The sequence below is a fragment of the Ursus maritimus genome, unplaced genomic scaffold (assembly GCF_017311325.1).
Source record: "Ursus maritimus isolate PB19 unplaced genomic scaffold, ASM1731132v1 scaffold_2, whole genome shotgun sequence".
In the NCBI taxonomy this organism is placed as follows: domain Eukaryota; kingdom Metazoa; phylum Chordata; class Mammalia; order Carnivora; family Ursidae; genus Ursus; species Ursus maritimus.
The window spans coordinates 22426663-22434631 of record NW_024424452.1 but is presented as its reverse complement, the minus strand read 5'-3'; the positions used below and the strand labels follow the sequence as shown (position 1 = coordinate 22434631).

The window sequence follows — 7969 nt, the reverse complement described above, 5'->3', positions numbered from 1 at the left end:
AATGTTAAACGTTAATATTCAGTCCTCACGTGTGTGTGCATTGGATTTGCCGTGTGCGGCGTATACTGTCTACGGCCACGCGGGGGCGGTGCCGCGCTGTAGCTTCCTCCCTTTCGGGGCTGCGGATCCCGCCAGGAACCTTGCTCTGCACAAAACCCGGCTGGGTCTCCATCCTGCGGACTCGCCATTCCTACTTCAGGTCAGCTCTGCAAGCCCTTGGTGGCCCCATGGTTTGGTCCCTGCCAACGGGAGGTAAGAATCACCGGTCCAGGTGAATGTTGTTACAATGTCAATGATGTTGTTACGGATTATTTGCTTGTTGGGATCCCTCAAAGGTACCTCTTGTCTGCATATTAGAGAGGGAGAACTGAAGTGCAGAGAGGCTAAGTGACTTGTATCAGCTGCCCCAGGACCCAAGATTCCCCTCCCAAGACCCAAGATTCCCCTTCTTCTGTGCAGGCTATTTCAGTGTTTTCTGTTTTAATGCAATAAATACAGAGCAAATATACAATACATAAGTACATAGCAAATTTCTAACTCCCATCACCCCAAATTAATTGTTAACATTTTGTATGTTTGCTTCAAATATTCTTTAATAATAACTACACTGACCAGTATACATAGATAAGATTCAAGTCTCTTTTGATACCCTCAAGTTCGATTCCCCTTCCTCCTTCCTCAGGAGTCTCAGATCCTTTTAGTCCACTTTTTTCTAACTTGACGTACTCTTAGGCATATCCATCTCCTTGCATGCTTAAGGAAAATAACAAAAATACAGTATAGTAAAGATATGCCGGTGGGTGTGGTAAGCTGAAATGCCCCCCAAAGATGTCCATAACGAAATCCCCAGAACCTGTATGTTACTTTATGTGACAAAAGGAACTTTGTTGGTGTAATAAAGGAGCTAGAGATGGGGAGATTATTCTGGATTATCCACGTGAACCCAGTGTAATCACAAGGGTCCTTAGAAGAGCAACACAGGAATCAGAGAAGGTTTGAAGATAGAAACAGAGGTCCCAGTGATACCACAAGCCAGGGAATGCACCAGAAGCTATAAAAGGTAAGGATGCACCTTCTCCCATAGAGCTTATGAAAAGGAACACAAGTGCCTGACACCTTGATTTTCAGACTTCTGACTTCCAGAACTGTAAAATGACTGTGTTGTTTTAATCCACTCAATTTGTGGAAAATTGTTACAGCAGTCATTGGAAACCAGTACAGTGGAAAAACCAGTGCATGGGCTTGGAAATCACATAGTCTGAGACTTGACTGGCTGTGTGACCTTAGGAAAACTACTTCTCCCTGGACCTGTCATTCATCCCTGCGATCGTGGGGTGATAATAATACCCACATCACAGGATTGCTGTGAGAATCACAGTCATTCATTCTGCTGATACTCCTTGAGCATCTGCAGCAAGTCAAGCACTCTTCTGGGCGCTTCATACCCCAGAATGAAGCAGAGGAGGATTGAACACGGTAATGTACGTCATGCACTTAAAGATTTTTATTATTTATTTGACAGAGAAAGAAAGAGAGAGATGAGGAGCAAGGGGAGAGGAAGAAGCAGGCTTCCCACTGAGCAGGGAGCCCAATGTGGGGCTCGATCCTAGGACCCCGGGATCATGACCTGAGCCCAAGGCAGATGCTTAATCCACTGAGCCACTCAGGGTGCCCTGTGTCATGCACTTAAATGTATGTAGTGTGGATGTGGTGGTGGTGACTCCAGGGACCTAAGCTCTCCTCCCAGTACCTCCGTGTACTCACTACCAGAGTTCTTGTCTGGGCGCTGACCACTTGGTGGTGTTATTCCACGTACATCTCCCTACCCCTCCTTTAAGCAGGTGTTTGAGTCTCTCCCAGGACCATGCTGGGCCTTTCTAGAATGTCATCTCCAGATTGTGTCTTGTTCACCCAAAGCTATCTCCCCAGAACCTAGAACAGTATTGGCCACAAGACTCCTCCTCGTACTCGTGGTTTTGCGTGCTTGGTTAGGGCCACTCCATCTTGTTACATGGGCCCAGACAAAGTCAGAGGCAAATGCTTTGGCTGGAGCTGCCTAACACAAGAGCTCATAGAACTTCAGTCTGGACGTGGCCAAACTGTGGTCTATTCTTCTGGAAGATCACCTGCAGCCACAAGCAGGAAGCAGAGACCTATTTAGGATTCCCCCCATCATGATTCAGCATTCTGCTATAGTTGGACCATGTGCTGGGAGCAAACTTCTGCCACCCCAACTCTCTCTCTGATAATTTAATTCAAGTGAACATTAATCCTGCACTTACTAGGCCTGACCAGGCAAAGAGCAGGTCTTCTAGGAGAAGGAGAGCTGCTTCCAGAGCTGCCCAGAACCCTCATGCCAAAAATCCCGTGGAAGCAAGGCCATGAGCTCATCTGCTCCACTGAGCAGTTCTCTCCCGGCCTGTCTGGGCTCCCACAGACGTGCTGACTCGGCTTCTGTGCTGATTGATGTCTTCAGGGGTGCAGTTTGAAGAGAGGGCAGCTTCTGGGCAAAGCCAGCCCCAGCCAGGCGAGGGGAGGGGAGGCCACAGAAACCAGCGCAACTGGACTGTTTCGTTTTGGGGTTTTGTTTCATTTTGTGAAAGTTTGGGTTTTGAAGTGACATTTAAAAATAACTTTTGCAAAAGTAATACATGTTCCTTGTTGAAACTCGAGGAAACGAGAAGCACAAATAAGTGTAAATTCGAAATGTAGGGGCACCTGGCTAGCTCAGTCAGTAGAGCATGCGACTCTTGATCTCGGGTTGTGGGTTTGAGCCCCATGTTGGGTGTCGATATTACTTAAAAATGACATTTAAAAATAAATAAATTTGAAATGTAAGGCAACCCCACTGTAAAATTTTTTTCAAACATCATGTCATATGTATAAAGTAAAAGCGACATTCTCTTCCTCACCGCCGCTGTCCTTTACAGCTGAATCCCACAGCTCAGAAGTCCCCACTGTAAAGAGTAATCTTGAGCTGTGCTTCTGGATCTTTTCCTAGACAGATGTGTGGGCAAACGCCTCACTCTAATCCTGGGGTTTGCTTTGCAGAAGGCGAAGTGAGAAATGAACCACCCAAAAGACACAAGTGTGGTCATTTCATAGCTTCTGTGAGTCATAACTATACACAGGCCGTTTGATGGTTCTGTGATGGGCTTCACTTCTTATGCCCAGTAGGCCTGGGACCTTCTGAGCCAACGAGGTGAGCCAAGGAGGACTTTCAAGTTGCTGCTTTGAAGCATCTCGCTGTGGTTCCCAAGAGTTGGGGGAGGGGTGTAGGGGATGAATAGTTGGGAGCCAGGATTTTTAGGGCAAAGAAACTACTCTGTAGGGGCACCTGAGTGGCTCAGTCGTCAGGCGTCTGCCTTCGGCTCAGGGCGTGATCCCAGAGTCCTGGGATCGAGCCCCACATCGGGCTCCTCCGCTGGGAGCCTGCTTCTTCCTCTCCCACTCCCCCTGCTTGTGTTCCCTCTCTCGCTGGCTGTCTCTTTCTTTGTCAAATAAATAAATAAAATCTTAAAAAAAAAAAAAACGACTCTCTATAATACTATAATGGTAGATACCTGTCATTATATGTTTATCTAGACTCGTGGAACGCATCACACCAAGAGTGAACCTTAATGTGAACAACGGACTTTGGGTGATAATGATGTGTCAGTGTAGGTTCATCAGTTGTAACAAACGTACCACTCTGCAGGGGACATCGATAATGGGGAGGCTCTGCCTGTGTGGGGACAGGGGAGATATGGGAAGTCTCTATACCTTCTGCTCAATTTTGCCGTGAACCTGAAATTGCTCTATGACCCCTGTGGACACGGCCTCCTGTGGACAGGGGACCTGAGCAGTGAACACCTGAGAGCCATTTCCCTTCTGTGGCCTGTGTGGCTAGTGTGGTTCTCCATCCCTGTCTGAGCCTGTGCAGAGATTATACCCATGTCCTTGAAGCTGGGAATCGCCACGTATCTGTGATTACAGGGCCAGTGCCCGTAAGAGCTGGACGACTGTTTCTGGTGACCTTTCCTCTGCTGCCACACCGCCAAGCACCAGGGTGAGATGGGGACTCCATGAGTACTTTTTTGGGGGGCTAAACAGCTTTGATGTGGTATAATTCACAGACCATACAATATACCCATTTAAAACGTATAATCCAGTGTTTTTTTAGTATATTCAAAGTTGTGCAACCATCGCCACGATTAATTTTAGGACATTTTCATCATCCCAAAAAAGAAACCCTATACCCATTAGTAGTCACTTCCCATTCTCCCCAAACTCCCTTCCCAGCCCCAGGCAACCACTAATCTACCTTCTGTTACCATGGATTTCCCCATTCTGGATGTTTCATATAAGTGAATTTTTTAAGATCTTATTTATTTATTTAAGTATGAGAGAGCGAGCGAGCACACAGATGAAGGAGCAGAGGGAGAGGGACAAGCAGACTCCGTATTGAGCATGGAGCCTAATGCAGGGCTGGATCCCATGACCCTGAGATCATAACCTGAGCCGAAATCAAAAGTCAGATCGCCAACTGACTGAGCCACACAGGTACCTCTCTTTTGCTGACTTTTAGATTGGGTTCCTTATCTCTTTATTGTTGAGTAGTAAGAGCTCTCTATTCTAGCTATGAATCCCTATTCAGATACATGATTTGTGAATATTTTCTCCCATTTTCTGAATTGTCTTTTTACTTTAAATAAACAAATATATATATATATATACACACACACACACACACACACACACACATATATGTTTGACACAAAATCAAGGGGTCCTGGGTGGCTCCGTTGGTTAAGCCTCCCACTTTTGATTTTGGCTCAGGTCATGATCTCATGGTCATGGGATTGAGCCCCACATCGAGCTTGTGCTGGGCATGGAGGCTGCTTGGGATTCTCTCTGCCCCTTTCCCTCTGCCCCTCCTGCCCCTAATTGCATTCATGCTCTCTTTCTCTCTCTATCTCTCAAAAAAAAAATATATATATATATATATAGAGAGAGAGAGAGAGAGAGAGAGAGAGATGACACAATCACAATATTACCTTAGTTGCAGGTGTGACTTTTTGCTTTCTTGATGATATCTTTTGCGTCTTGTGGGTTATTGAGTGCCGTAGATTACTCTGGTGGGAAAGGGGGAAAAAACCCAACTTCCTGTTAGTGGAAAGAGGGATTTTCTAACAGAGGCAGGGATTTTGTCCCTCAGAGCTTGAGGAGATGTTTGTCCATGTGAGAGGAGGAAGGGCAGGTTTTGGGACAGGGGACCAAGGCTGGAGTGTGCTGATGAACGGTCCTCTGTGAAGGGTTTCCTTTTCCTCTTGGATGCTGTGACATCACTGGTATGGGTTCATGTTTTCCCTCCTATATTCTTTTTTGTTACCCAAACTCTTCAGTAAAGTCTGAAGAGCTTTGTGTGATGGTTATAGGAGGAGATTAAGGACCAGGCAAAAACCAAGAATGATCTGGTCCACATCTCTTTGCTGAGGCCACCAAGGGTCCCTGTCTTCCTAAAGCTACTGGAAGTGATGCCTACTTTTCCTTCAGGCCCCCACTCAAATGTCATTTCTTCAGAAGAGCCTTCCTGTGTCCTCTCTCATTGCCTGCCACACTTCTCACTCATGGCATACCTGGCAGTTGAAGTGGCATGGCATAATGACTATGCGAGAAATTTCCAGTCTTCCATTTCTTACCCCATTAGACAGCTCTCCGAAGGCAGGCCTTTTCCCCAACTCCTTAGCACAATACTTGGCATGCAATAAGAGCTTAATAAATATTTGCTGTTACAATGAATGTCCAGAAACCCTACGCTTAAATCCTACAAGCTCAACAACTTTCTGGAAAAGAGAGATTCTCTTTTTTATGCTTGCTAGAAAAGATCCAGATTAATATCTCATTGGGCTACAGGGATGAAATATGCTGACTGGCCAGGTCTTGTCATCTGTCCACTCTTGGCCCCAGGTCAGTGGGGAGGGCTGTTCTCACCAACTGAGAATAGGGTGGGCTGGTTTCCTGAAGACTAATCAAGATCCTCTTGCAAAGAAAGGGAACTTCTGCTGGGTGGACAAAAATACAGAGGCTCAGAGGAGTTAATTAACTTGCCCAAGGCCACAGAGCTATAAGTGGTTAAGTAATACAGTGGGGTTTTTTTTGTCTGGCTTTGGACTTGGACAGATTCGCTCAGAGTCTGTTCCTGCCCAACTTTCCCACGGTCAGAATTTCAGGTACAATTTTGTCTTGCCAAAAGCTAGAGGAGTTTTCCCAAGATGACTAAAGGAGCCAACACTTCAACCCAAAATATCTACTAGCTCTTCTATTTTCCAAAACTTGTAGCACAGAAGCCAAATGATGGGTTTCAAGACCATTTTATTTTTTTCATTCACCCCACCACCTTATGAGATGCCGCCTGTCTGTCATCCCCCTCTCCAAGCTGCATGAACTTGAACCTGCTCCCCCCCCCCCCCCCCAGAGGCCACAGCAGCTGGTAAGCTGAAGGCCTTTGGTCTCCCAGGGGAATCTCTTTGCTGGGCTTCTCCTGGGCCAAGACTCAGCATGCCCTCCAGCTTCTGCAATGTAGATGCCCTTTGCCAAGAGGAGCCACCTTAGAAATCTTCTGGGCAGGGACACCTGGTTTGTCTTGGTTGGAGGAGCCTATGACCCTTGATCTTGGGGCCTTGAGTTCAAGCCCCATGTTGGGTGTAGAGATTACTTAAGTAAATAATACTTTAAAAAAAAAGAAGGAAATCCTTTGGGCAAATTTATGTCTAAGACCCTCAGTTTTATGATCCGTGAAGTAGAGCTAATGCAACCTACCTCCCTTGGTTGGTGTCAAGATAGAATGAGATAAATCGCTCAATAAACAATCACTTATTTTTATATTTGAAATAAGAGTTGTGAAATTTCTAAAATTTTACTAGAACAGTATCTGGAAGGATAGAATATCAACATGTTCACAGTAGTTACCATTAGTTTTATATTCTTTTCTTCTTTATACCTTTCCATATGTATCCACTGCGCAAATATCTATTAAGCATTTAGCATGCGCCAAGCCCCATGCTGAGAGTTAGGAATACGGCAATATACTAGAACGGTAAGGAACGTCTAGAGGGGATAGTAAATAATTACACAAATAATTGCAATTTTTGTAAGTGCCTAAGTTTTTACAAAGCAGAAAACAGAAGGAAAAAAAAAGCAATTTCCGATAAAGATATTTAAATTTACGCGTGGAGACTTAATGAGATGGATTTCTAGTGATTTTGGAAAGGACTTCTCGGATTACCCGCCGGGAGAGCGCCCCTTCGCGGGTGGGTGCTTGGCCAGACCCTCACGGGTGGGGACGCCCGTGTGCTCAACAGGCGGCGAGGCGCGGACTCAGCGCGCTTTTCGCGCTGGAGCCTGGAGACCCTCCTGGCAGCTGCAGGAGCGCTGACGGCCACCGGGGGGCGGCCACGTGAGCGCCGCAGCGTGCGCCCGCCGGACCAGAGCCCCGCCCCTGCCCGCAGGCTAGTGCCCCAGCCCCAGCCCGGCTCTAGCCAGGATCCGACGCCGGACGCCCCGCGCTGCAGCTGTCCCAGCTCCCCTGACTGTCATCTGCGTTCCCGCCCCTGACCCGCGTCCCCCACGCCCCGAGATCGATCCGACCGCCCTGCGCGGCCCCCGCTGCCTCCCCGGAGCGCCGGCCCGTGCGCCCCGCTCGCTGCTCCCCGGCACTCTCGGGGGGCCCGCCCGCCCTGCACCCTGGAGCACCGGGCCGGCAGCCTCTGCCAACTCCTCTGGATCTTCGCGGCCGTGAGCAGCGGCTGCAGTGCTTGTCCGCCCGAGGGAGGTAAGTGCGGGCGGCGAGTAGCCAGGCGGACGGGGACCGGGATCCGGCGCTGCAGGCCTTGGGCGCCCCGGTGCACCGGCGCTTCGAGCGCGTTGTGTAGTGGCTTGGAAGTGGGGTCGGAGGCGGCGCAGAGAGTGTGTGTGTGTGGGGGGGGGG

General features: G+C 48.0%; 1 protein-coding gene across 2 annotated transcripts in view; it reads left to right on the top strand.

Moving 5' to 3' along the window:
• Positions 1-118: 118 nt before the first annotated feature.
• The window catches only part of EEF2K (eukaryotic elongation factor 2 kinase), a 73641-nt gene continuing 65790 nt past the window's right edge, over positions 119-7969 (top strand). Inside the window, exon 1 of one of the 2 annotated variants that reach the window (XM_040635237.1) lies at positions 119-252. The gene's annotated coding sequence lies outside the window, so the exon portion shown is untranslated. Of the gene's footprint in view, positions 253-7485; positions 7814-7969 lie in introns of those variants that run through there. The other variant, XM_040635236.1, reaches the window with a different exon arrangement.